The following is a 10164-nucleotide window of genomic DNA, read 5'->3' on the forward strand; positions in this document are numbered from 1 at the left end:
GAGATAAGGGTTCGATGCTTGGGTTGGGAAGATTCCCTAGAGGAGGAAATGGCAACTCACTCCAGTATTATTGCCTGAAGAATCTCATGGATAGAGGACCCTGGGGGTTACAGTCCATGGGGTCACAAAGAGTCGGACACAACTGAAGTGACTGAGCATGCACACATGCAATTTTAAGAAACTTACAACACTTTCACTTCACATTTTGAAGACAAGTTTTTTTAGTCACTTAATCTGTATTTCAATTACAGCAGATAAATAACATTTTTTTCAGTGAAGACATTTTCAAGTTATAATTTATAGATAGCTTTAAGATTCACATATATTTTATCTGTTTCTCATGAGCAACAGGAAAAGAGCAAACAGTCAGGGTCCATATGGTGACTCTAACACACTTGAATAATCACTTTTTGACTCTATTAAACTCTTGGACTTTTTTTCCAGTAAGTAGAAAAATTGAACTATTTCATTCTGACCTCTTTCTGACCCTGTTAGTTCTTGGTAAAATTCCTGACACATCAGTTAAATTAGTGAATAAAAGCAGCAGGCAGGAGAAAGAAGGCAAAAGCAGAGACTCTGGAATTCTGACGTCAGTACATAGATTTTTTTAAGAATTCCGAATGGCCTTTATTTGTCAAGATTAAATAGAAATATCTGTCCAAATACCTTGAAAATTTTTTTAAATTGAGTTTTTTCTCTTTTTATTATTAAGTTGGGAGGCTTCTTCAAATTCCAGATACTAGTGCCTTATCAGATGTATGATTTGCAAACTTACTTTCAGTTCAGTTCAGTCGCTCAGTCATGTCTGACTCTTTGTAACCCCATGAATCACAGCACACCAGGCCTCCCTGTCCATCACCAACTCCTGGAGTTTACTCAAACTCATGTCCATTGAGTTGGTGATGCCATCCAGCCATCTCATCCTCTGTCATCCCCTTCTCCTCCTGCCCCCAATCCCTCCCAGCATCAGGGTCTTTTCCAATGAGTCAGTTCTTCGCATCAGGTGGCCAAAGTATTGGAGCTTCAGCTTCAACATCAGTCCTTCCAATGAACACCCAGGACTGATCTCCTTTAGGATGGACTGGTTGGATCTCCTTACAGTCCAAGGGACTCTCGAGAGTCTTCTCCAACACCACAGTTCAAAAGCATCAATTTTTCGGCACTCAGCTTTCTTTATAGTCCAAATCTCACATCCATACATGACTACTGGAAAAACCATAGACTTGACTAGATGGACCTTTTTTGGCAAAGTATTGTCTCTACTTTTTAATATGTTGTCTAGGTTGGTCATAACTATCCATCCAAGGAGTAAGCGTCTTTGTATTGTCTCTACTTTTTAATATGTTGTCTAGGTTGGTCATAACTATCCATCCAAGGAGTAAGCGTCTTTTAATTTCATGGCTGCAGTCACCATCTGCAGTGATTTTGGAGCCCCAAAAAATAGTCTGACACTGCTTCCACTGTTTCTCCATCTATTTGCCATGAAATGATGGGACCAGATGCCATGATCTTAGTTTATATTCTGTCAACTGTCTTTTCACTTTGTTGATAGTGTCCTTTGAAGCACAAAAGTTTTTATTTGGATAAAGTCCAACTTATCTTTTTTTTTTTTCCTGTCATTTTGTGTTTTGAGTATTGTATCTAAGAAACCATTGCCTAATACAAAGTCATGGGGCCTTTTTTTTTTTTTTTTTGAGTTTTGTAGTTCTGGCTCTAAAATGTAGGCATTTGACCCATTTTGTATTAAGTTTTGCATATGATGTGAGGAAGGGGTCCAGCTTATTCTTTTACAAGTGGACGTTTAGTTGTCTCAGCAGCATTTGTGGAAATTTCCCCATTGAATGATCTCAGCACCGTGTCTGTATCAATTGACTACGTTACTGTTGTTCAGATCACCAAGCTGTGTCTCACTCTTTGTGACCTCATGGACTGCAGCATGCCAAGCTTCCTTGTCTTTCACTATCTCCCAAAGTTTACTCGAACTCATGTCCATTGAGTTGGTGATATTATCTAAACATCTCATTCTCTGCTGCCTTCTTCTCCTTTTGCCTTCAATCTTTCACAGCATCAGGGTCTTTTTCAAAGAGTTGGCTCTTCACATCAGGCGGTCAAAGTATTGGAGCTTCAGCTTCAACATCAGTCCTTCCAAGTGAATGTTCAGGACTGATTTCCTCTAGGATGGACTGGTTTGATCTCCTTGCCATCCAAGGGACTCTCAAGAGTCTTCTCCAACACCACAGTTCAAAAGCATCAATTCTTCAGGACCCAGCCTTCTGTATGGTCCAACTCTCACATCCATACATGACTACTGGAAAAACCATTGTTTTGACTATATGACCCTTTGTTGGCAAAGTGGTGTCTCTGCTTTTTAATATGCTGTCTATGTTTGTCACAGCTTTTCTACCAAGGAGCAAGTGTCTTTTAATTTCACGGTGGCAGTCACCATTCATAGTGATTTTGGAGCCCAAGAATATAAAATCTGTCACTGCTTCCACTTTTCCTTGTCTATTTGCCATGAAGTGATGGGACTGGATGCCATGATCTTAGTTTCTTGAATGTTGAGTTTTAAGCCAGCTTTTTCACTCTCCTCTTTTACCCTCAGTTGACTATAGATATGTGGCTTTATTTCCAGATTCTCAATATTATTTCATTATTCAATTGTCTTTTTGTTAATACCATATTGTCTTGATTAATGTAGCTTTGTAGTAAGCTGTGAAATCAGGGAGTGTGAGACTTCCAACATTTTCATTTATTCTGTATCACTTGTACTTCTATATAAATTTTTGGATTAGCTTGTCAATATCTGTGAAAAAAAAAAAAGCAACTGGGATTTTGACAGGAATGGTCTTGAATTTGTAGGATCAATTTGGGAAATATCACCGCCAAGTCTTTCAATCCATAAATCCAGGATATCTAACTATTTATGTATTTTATTACTTCCAAAGCTGTCTTGTAGTTTTCAGTGAACAAGTATTACAGTAATTTTGCTGAATTTACTGCTACATAGCTTTTTGTTGATATAATAAATGGAATTATTTTTTTAACTCAATATTTGCACTGTTCATTGCCAGTGTATAAAATATAATTGATGGTCTTATTTCTTGCAAACTTGCTGACCTCACTTATTAGCCCTGACATTTTTATTTGCTTGTTTGCTTTGTAGATTTCTGCAGAGTTTCTAATTAGAAGGTCATATTATCCACAACTATGGTTGTACTCTATCCTTTCCAATCTAGGTGACTTTATTTACTTTCCCCACCAATTTTCTGGCTATAATCTTTAGTACAATGTTGAATAGAAGTGGTGAGAATAGATTTGCCTTGTTCTGATATTAGGTGGAAAAGCTTTCAGTCTTTCACCTTTAAGTTTGGTATTAGTTCTGGACTTTTTGTAGATGCCCTTCACCAGGCTGAAGAAATTCCCTTCAACTCCTAGTTTGTTGAGTGTTGCTACTATAAAAGAGTGTTGGATTTTGTCAAATTTTTCTCTCATCCACTGTGGTTTTTCTCATCTATTGTGGTCATGTGGTTTTATTCTTTATTCTACTGATATGTTGTATTACATTGATTTTTGTGTGTTAAATGACATTTAACTGTGGAAAATCCTTAAAGAGATGGGAATACCCAACCATCTGACCTGCCTCTTGAGAAATCTGTATGCAGGTCAGGAAGCAACAGTTAGAACTGGACATGGAACAACAGACTGGTTCCAAATAGGGAAAGGAGTACGCCAAGGCTGTATATTGCCACCCTGCTTCTTTAACTTACATGCAGAGTACATCATGAGAAACACTGGGCTGGAGGAAGCACAAGTTGGAATCAAGATTGCCGGGAAAAATATCAATAACCTCAGATATGCAGATGACACCATCCTTATGGCAGAAGAAGAACTAAAGAGCCTCTTGATGAAGGTGAAAGAAGAGAGTGAAAAAGTTGGCTTAAAGCTCAACATTCAGAAAACTAAGATCATGGCATCCGGTCCCATCACTTCATGGCAAATAGACGGGGAAACAGTGGAAACAGTGGCTGACTTTATTTTTCTGGGCTCCAAAATCACTGCAGATGGTGACTGCAGCCATGAAATTAAAAGACGCTTACTCCTTGGAAGGAAAGTTATGACCAACCTAGACAGCATATTAAAAAGCAGAGACATTACTTTGTCAACAAATGTCCGTCTAGTCAAGGCTATGGTTTTTCCAGTATTCATGTATGGATGTGAGAGTTGGACTGTAAAGAAAACTGAGGACCGAAGAATTGATGCTTTTGAACTGTGGTGTTGGAGAAGACTCTTGAGAGTCCCTTGGACTGCAAGGAGATCCAACCAGTCAATCCTAAAGGAGATCAGTCCTGGGTGTTCATTTGAAGGACTGATGTTGAAGCTGAAGCTCCAATACTTTGGCCACCTGATGCAAAGAATTGACTCATTGGAAAAGACCCTGATGCTGGGAAAGACTGAGGGCAGGAGGAGAGGGGACGACAGAGGATGAGATGATTGGATGGCATCACTGACTCAGTGGACATGGGTTTGGGTGGACTCCGGGAGTTGGTGATGGACAGGGAAGCCTGGCGTGGTGCAGTTCATGGGGTCACAAAGAGTCAGACATGACTGAGCGACTGAACTGAACTAAACTGAACTAAATGACATTTGTATTCCTGGGGTAAATTCCATTTGGCCGTGGTATATGATTTTTTTTACTATGTTACTAAACTCAGTTTTCTAGTATTTTATGGGTTTTTTTACACCTACATTTAAGGGATATTATCCTGTAGTTTTCCTTTCCTTGCTGTGTCATTTTCCAGCTTTGGTATAAGAGAACAACGGCATCATAGAATTAACTGGGAAGTGTTCGCTTATCTTTTAATTTTTAAAAGAGTTTCTAAAGGATTAGTGTTTACTCTTCTTTAAATATTTGGTAGAATTTGACAGCAGAACCATCTGTTCCTGTACTTTTCTTGGTGGAAATTTTTTCTGAAATACTAGCTCAATCTTATTTCTCATAGGGCTATTCTACTTCTTGATTTAGTTTTAGCAGTCTGTGTATATCTAGGAATTCATCCATTTCATCTAGATTATCTAATTGTTGGCATAAATTTTTTTCATAGTATTCTTTTATATGCCTTTCTATTTCTGGAATAAATAATTTGATTATACATGTTTTAAATCTAAAAACAAAACACTGAGATACTTGTCACTTTTTATCAAGAAGAGCCATAAGATATGGAGACCTCTCTGGCAGAATCCAATGCAGAGTAATAGTAATAATAACATATATAGCATATACTAAACAGCAATAAGAACTGAATCCAGAAAAGGCTTTACTGCAGGAATTGCTGCTGCTGCTGCTAAGTCGCTTCAGTCGTGTCTGACTCTGTGCAACCCCATAGACGGCAGCCCACCAGGTTCCTCTGTCCCTGGGATTCTCCAGGCAAGAACACTGGAGTGGGTTGCCATTTCCTTCTCCAATGCAAGCAAGCATGCTAAGTCGCTTCAGCTGTGTCCGACTCTGTGTGACCCTATGGAAAGCAGCCCACCAGGCTCCTCTGTCCACAGGGTTCTCCAGGCAAGAATACTAGAGTGGGCTGCCATTTCCTTCTCCAAGCAGGAATTTCTAGGTACCTGCATTATATAACGTGGGAGTTTAGCTTATTTTCAAGTAGCATTTTTTATCATGTTTGACAGCATGGTAAATATTTGAGTAGAAGTTAAGTAGGGGCTTAGACTCTGGCCCAGATTGGGATCTTAAAATATATGCTCCCACACCTATACTACTTGATGCAAGACAGAACATCATTCAGAACTGTAACCAAGGTGAAACCACAGAGCAATAAATCATATGAAATACAGCCTATGGGAACAGAAAAAGAAAATTTGGGTTCAAAATCCAGGATTTACCAGAGGATGTAAAATTAAATTAGCAGTGTTTGTGACAGAAAAAAGTTTCTCTAAGTGCTGCTGCTGCTAAGTCGCTTCAGTCCTGTCCGACTCTGTGCCACCCCATAGACACCAACCCACCAGGCTCCCCCATCCCTGGGATTCTCCAGGCAAGAACACTGGAGTGGGTTGCCATTTCCTTCTCCAATGCATGAAAGTGAAAAGTGAAAGGGAAGTCGCTCAGTCATGTCCGACTCTTTGTGACCCCATGGACTGCAGCCTACCAGGCTCCTCCATCCATGGGATTTTCCAGGCCAAGAGTACTGGGGTGGGGTGCCATTGCTTTCTCTGTCTCTAAGTGCAAAGATGTTGTAAACAGCAGGAAGTTAGACTCTTAGAATTGAGATGAGAGGAAAAGTCTCTCAAGAAGTTTGGGCCTCATTTTAAGTTTGGGTCTCCTTGGCCAACAGGGGACCTGGGTTATAAAAAATGTCTCAAAATTCACCATCTTCCTTCAGTTTCCATGGAGATGGTAGCTGTGAAGACAGTCTATCCTTCTATCATGGATCAGGAATTCCATGTGCCACTATCACTTACTCCAGGCTTTTTTCTCTCCCATCTTAAAACAAACAGGAAATAAACTTTATTAGACTACTCACATAGTCTTTCAACTATATTCCAAGTTTCTCCATTCCACCAAGGCCAAACTTCCTGAAATAATTTCCTGCTGCCAGTTCTTTCTCATATATTTACTTTAGCCTATTTCAATCTTGCTTTCAGCTTCCTCTTCCCAACTCTATTGAAATGGTCCTTCCCAATGACCTTGTTACCACTTAGGTTTTCCTTTTCGTGGATATCTTTTCAGAATCTCCTTGGTTGACCACACTCTTCTTACTGAAAAACTCCCTGGTGTTCTCCTACTTTGCTAGTCATTCTTCTTCACTTTCTTTTACCATTTCCTCCTTCTCTGACCTTTAAAAGATGAACCTCCTGAGGGTTTGATTCTAGATTCTTTTTTCTTATCAGGCTTCAATCTCTTCTAGGAAATGTATAACTTTAATTATCTACATACCAGGGACTCAAAAATGTATCTCTCACCTCACTGTTCTTTGGTTACCATACCTGGTTTTCTTACAATTTTTTTAACCATTTACAAAAGAGAACCTTTCATTTTTCACTCTAGTGCTTTGTTTCTCTTCTAATGTTTACAACCTGAGTAAGTTGTAGGGCCCTTACCAAGTTACTCATTCAGGAAAACCCTTCCTTTCCATCTTTTCCAACCAACAACAAAGTTCTGTCTAAACCTCATAAGTATTTTTCAGATCTTTCCATTTCTATCTTTAATACCACCTCCCTAGACTAACAAGCTATCATTCACACTTAGGTTACTGAAGTACACTTTTTACCAAGTCTCTTCACATCCACTTTTGTCCCTTTCAATCCATTTTCCAGAAAGCTTTTAGAGTAATCTTTCGAAACTGAAAATACCAGTCTGTAATACTCCTACTTAAAACCCTTCAACTTCTTTCCATTACACTTAGGATAAAGATCAAAAGGCATAATATGGTCGATGAGGTCCTACACTCTCCACTTCTAGCTACATCTTCCATCTTGTCCAGACCCACCTTTCTCTTACCACAGTTCAGCCACAACAACCTTCTTTCAGTTCTTCAAAAATGTCATTTTTTCTGCCACAGGGTCTTAGCACCAGCAAGAAGTCACACTCTCCTCTCTGCCCCCCCCCACCCCCACACACACATTCCTCAGTTAAAATCATCATTTCCTTAGCAAAATCTCTGATTTTTCCATACCGGATGAGTCCTCCCATCATAGTCTCCCACTGTGCCATACTTTTATGAATGGCATGTATCTGAACTTGAAATAAATTACTCATGTACATTTTTGTGCTTGACTGTCTCCATTGCACTATAAGATTCACTATGCCTATAAGGTTTATGTTTGTCTTGCTTATAACTATATCCTCAGCATCCAGAAGAGATCCTAGTCCATAACAGTCTTCCACAGAATATCTAATGATTAAGGTCCATTTGTAGTCCTGTTTGTGCTTGGGTGTCTTCCATTAGTATGACTAATTTAAACTCCACCTGCTAGAGGCAAGAAGGCTCTCAACTATTCTAGACATAGAATAGGGCTATTTCAAGAAAAGTGGGAGGATGCCTAAAACTAGGCAGGGCTGAGATTTCCAAATTCAGAATCTCAGAGCCCAGAGGAAAAGAGGACAAGAGAAAACAAAGGCTGGCATATATTATGTTTCATTTTTTGTTGTTCTCCTAAGTTAGGAAATAGCTGGCATTGAGCATGACTTTGAATTAATAGGCAAACTAATTAATAATATATATATGAATATCTTAATGTGTCTATAGACCAAGCAATAAACTATAATTATGCTTGCTATCCTTGAGAAAGAATGTTATTATCTGTAGGGAAGAACAGGGTTGGAAACCAAATGATATCAGAAAAGGAACCTGGCAGGCTTCCTGCAGTTCACTTACAGCCTGAATCAAGGCTTCTCTTAGAGAAGCTCAGGAGCAAAAAGCAGTTTTTAATGAGAATCTCTTCAAATAAAGAGCTTCCCTATAAGTGTTTTTCTCTTTCTCCTTGTGTGTGACTTTGGGATTTGGACTGCAGATTAACTTTAAGATTTTGTCCCTTGTAAGTGTCTGACTCATAGAGTAATTCATATATGTTTGGCCATTTTCCTGACTTTATTCCTGTTAGGAACTAATCTCAGGAGTCCTATTTGCCCTTCTCTAACCCTGATTTCAGCTTTTTTGGCTCTGAGATCTGGTTTCTTAAAATTTGCCTCACTCTGCAGTGGAGTTAGGAAAATACTTTCAAGAGATCATTCTTTTGTTCCTACAGTTCCCTCATTGAGAAGATTCTTAACCTTCGTTTAACCTACCTTGGAAATCCATTTTTAAAAAACAGAAATCCAAGATTGTATTTTTCAATTAACAGTTATAAAATCTCCTTAGGGAAGAATAAATGGTTTCTTTTCCATATATTTATAGTATAATATAATTCGATGTGTTACTGCACTTGTTGCACAATATTGGTTGCTACTTAAGTCAGTGTCTGGATCACTGTCTAAATCTGAGTTGCTTGAGGACAAGGATAGCTATTCCTTATTTTTCACTGTAACATGTATCTTCCAGCCTGTGGTGAGAATGAAGCAAGAAAATATGAGATGTAAAAAAATTAGCATGGTTCATGTCACATAGTTTGTGGTTATAAATGTTGGTCAAAGTGAATTAATGAATTTCACCATTCATTATCTTCATTTAGATGATCTCTATTTACTAAGGAAATTAATTTAAGAAAGCATTATTCATTATAAAATGTACTTAAAGAAATATGCTCATTTTTATCCAGTCAGGTTCAATATTCTTTTGTCGCTTACCTTAGAAAAACAATGAATACAATTTGTTCTACGTGTAATATTGGGACTTTGAAGATCTGGACTCCAGTCTTCCCCATGTAAGATGCTGAGAGTAAGTATATCTTAGATTCTTTCTCCTTAAATAGTCTGTGCAAAATTTTACTAAACACTTTCTTATAAGCTATATTGTCATGTAAAATCATCTTTAAAATAATGCTAAATTCTTGTCATTTATTTTCATACCCAACATAGTAATGAACACAATAGATCAGTATAGCCTCATAAAAAATTCATCAATTTAAGCTATGAAAACATCACTGTTTTGTTTAACTTAGAATATGTATGTGTGTTAGTCACCCAATCATGTCTGACTCTTTGCAACCCCATAGACTGTCATCCACCAGCCTCCTCTGTCCATGGAATTCTCAAGGCAAGAAAACTGGAGTGGATAGCCATTCCCTTCTCCAGGGGATCTTCTGGACCCAGAGATCAAACCTGGGTCTCCTGCATTCCAGGCAGATTCTTTATTGTCTGAATTGTCAGGGAAGCCCTTAACTTAAAATGGTTACTCTTTTTTTTCTCACTAAGTCTATTTTGTGTGTCTGTGTGTGTATTCTAGTTTATTATTCTTTTTCTTCCATTTATAGTAGTGACTTACTCGTTACCACAATATGTCACTTTCCTCTCCTTGACTGAGTCATCTCCACCCCTTTTGTTGAATTCCAGGAAGTCTTTCTGGGTGGCTAAACAAATGTAAGAATTTATGTAAGACTTAGTCAAACCAGCAAAAGAATTTGTCTCATTTTAACTGGTGACCTAAAGATTTGAATGGAACATAGTCATTCAAATTTGCTTGGCTTCACATAATCCATTTCGCTCAGTTTTAGTTCATT

This window comes from Cervus elaphus, chromosome 19, assembly GCF_910594005.1.
Source record: "Cervus elaphus chromosome 19, mCerEla1.1, whole genome shotgun sequence".
Classification (NCBI taxonomy): Eukaryota; Metazoa; Chordata; class Mammalia; order Artiodactyla; family Cervidae; genus Cervus; species Cervus elaphus.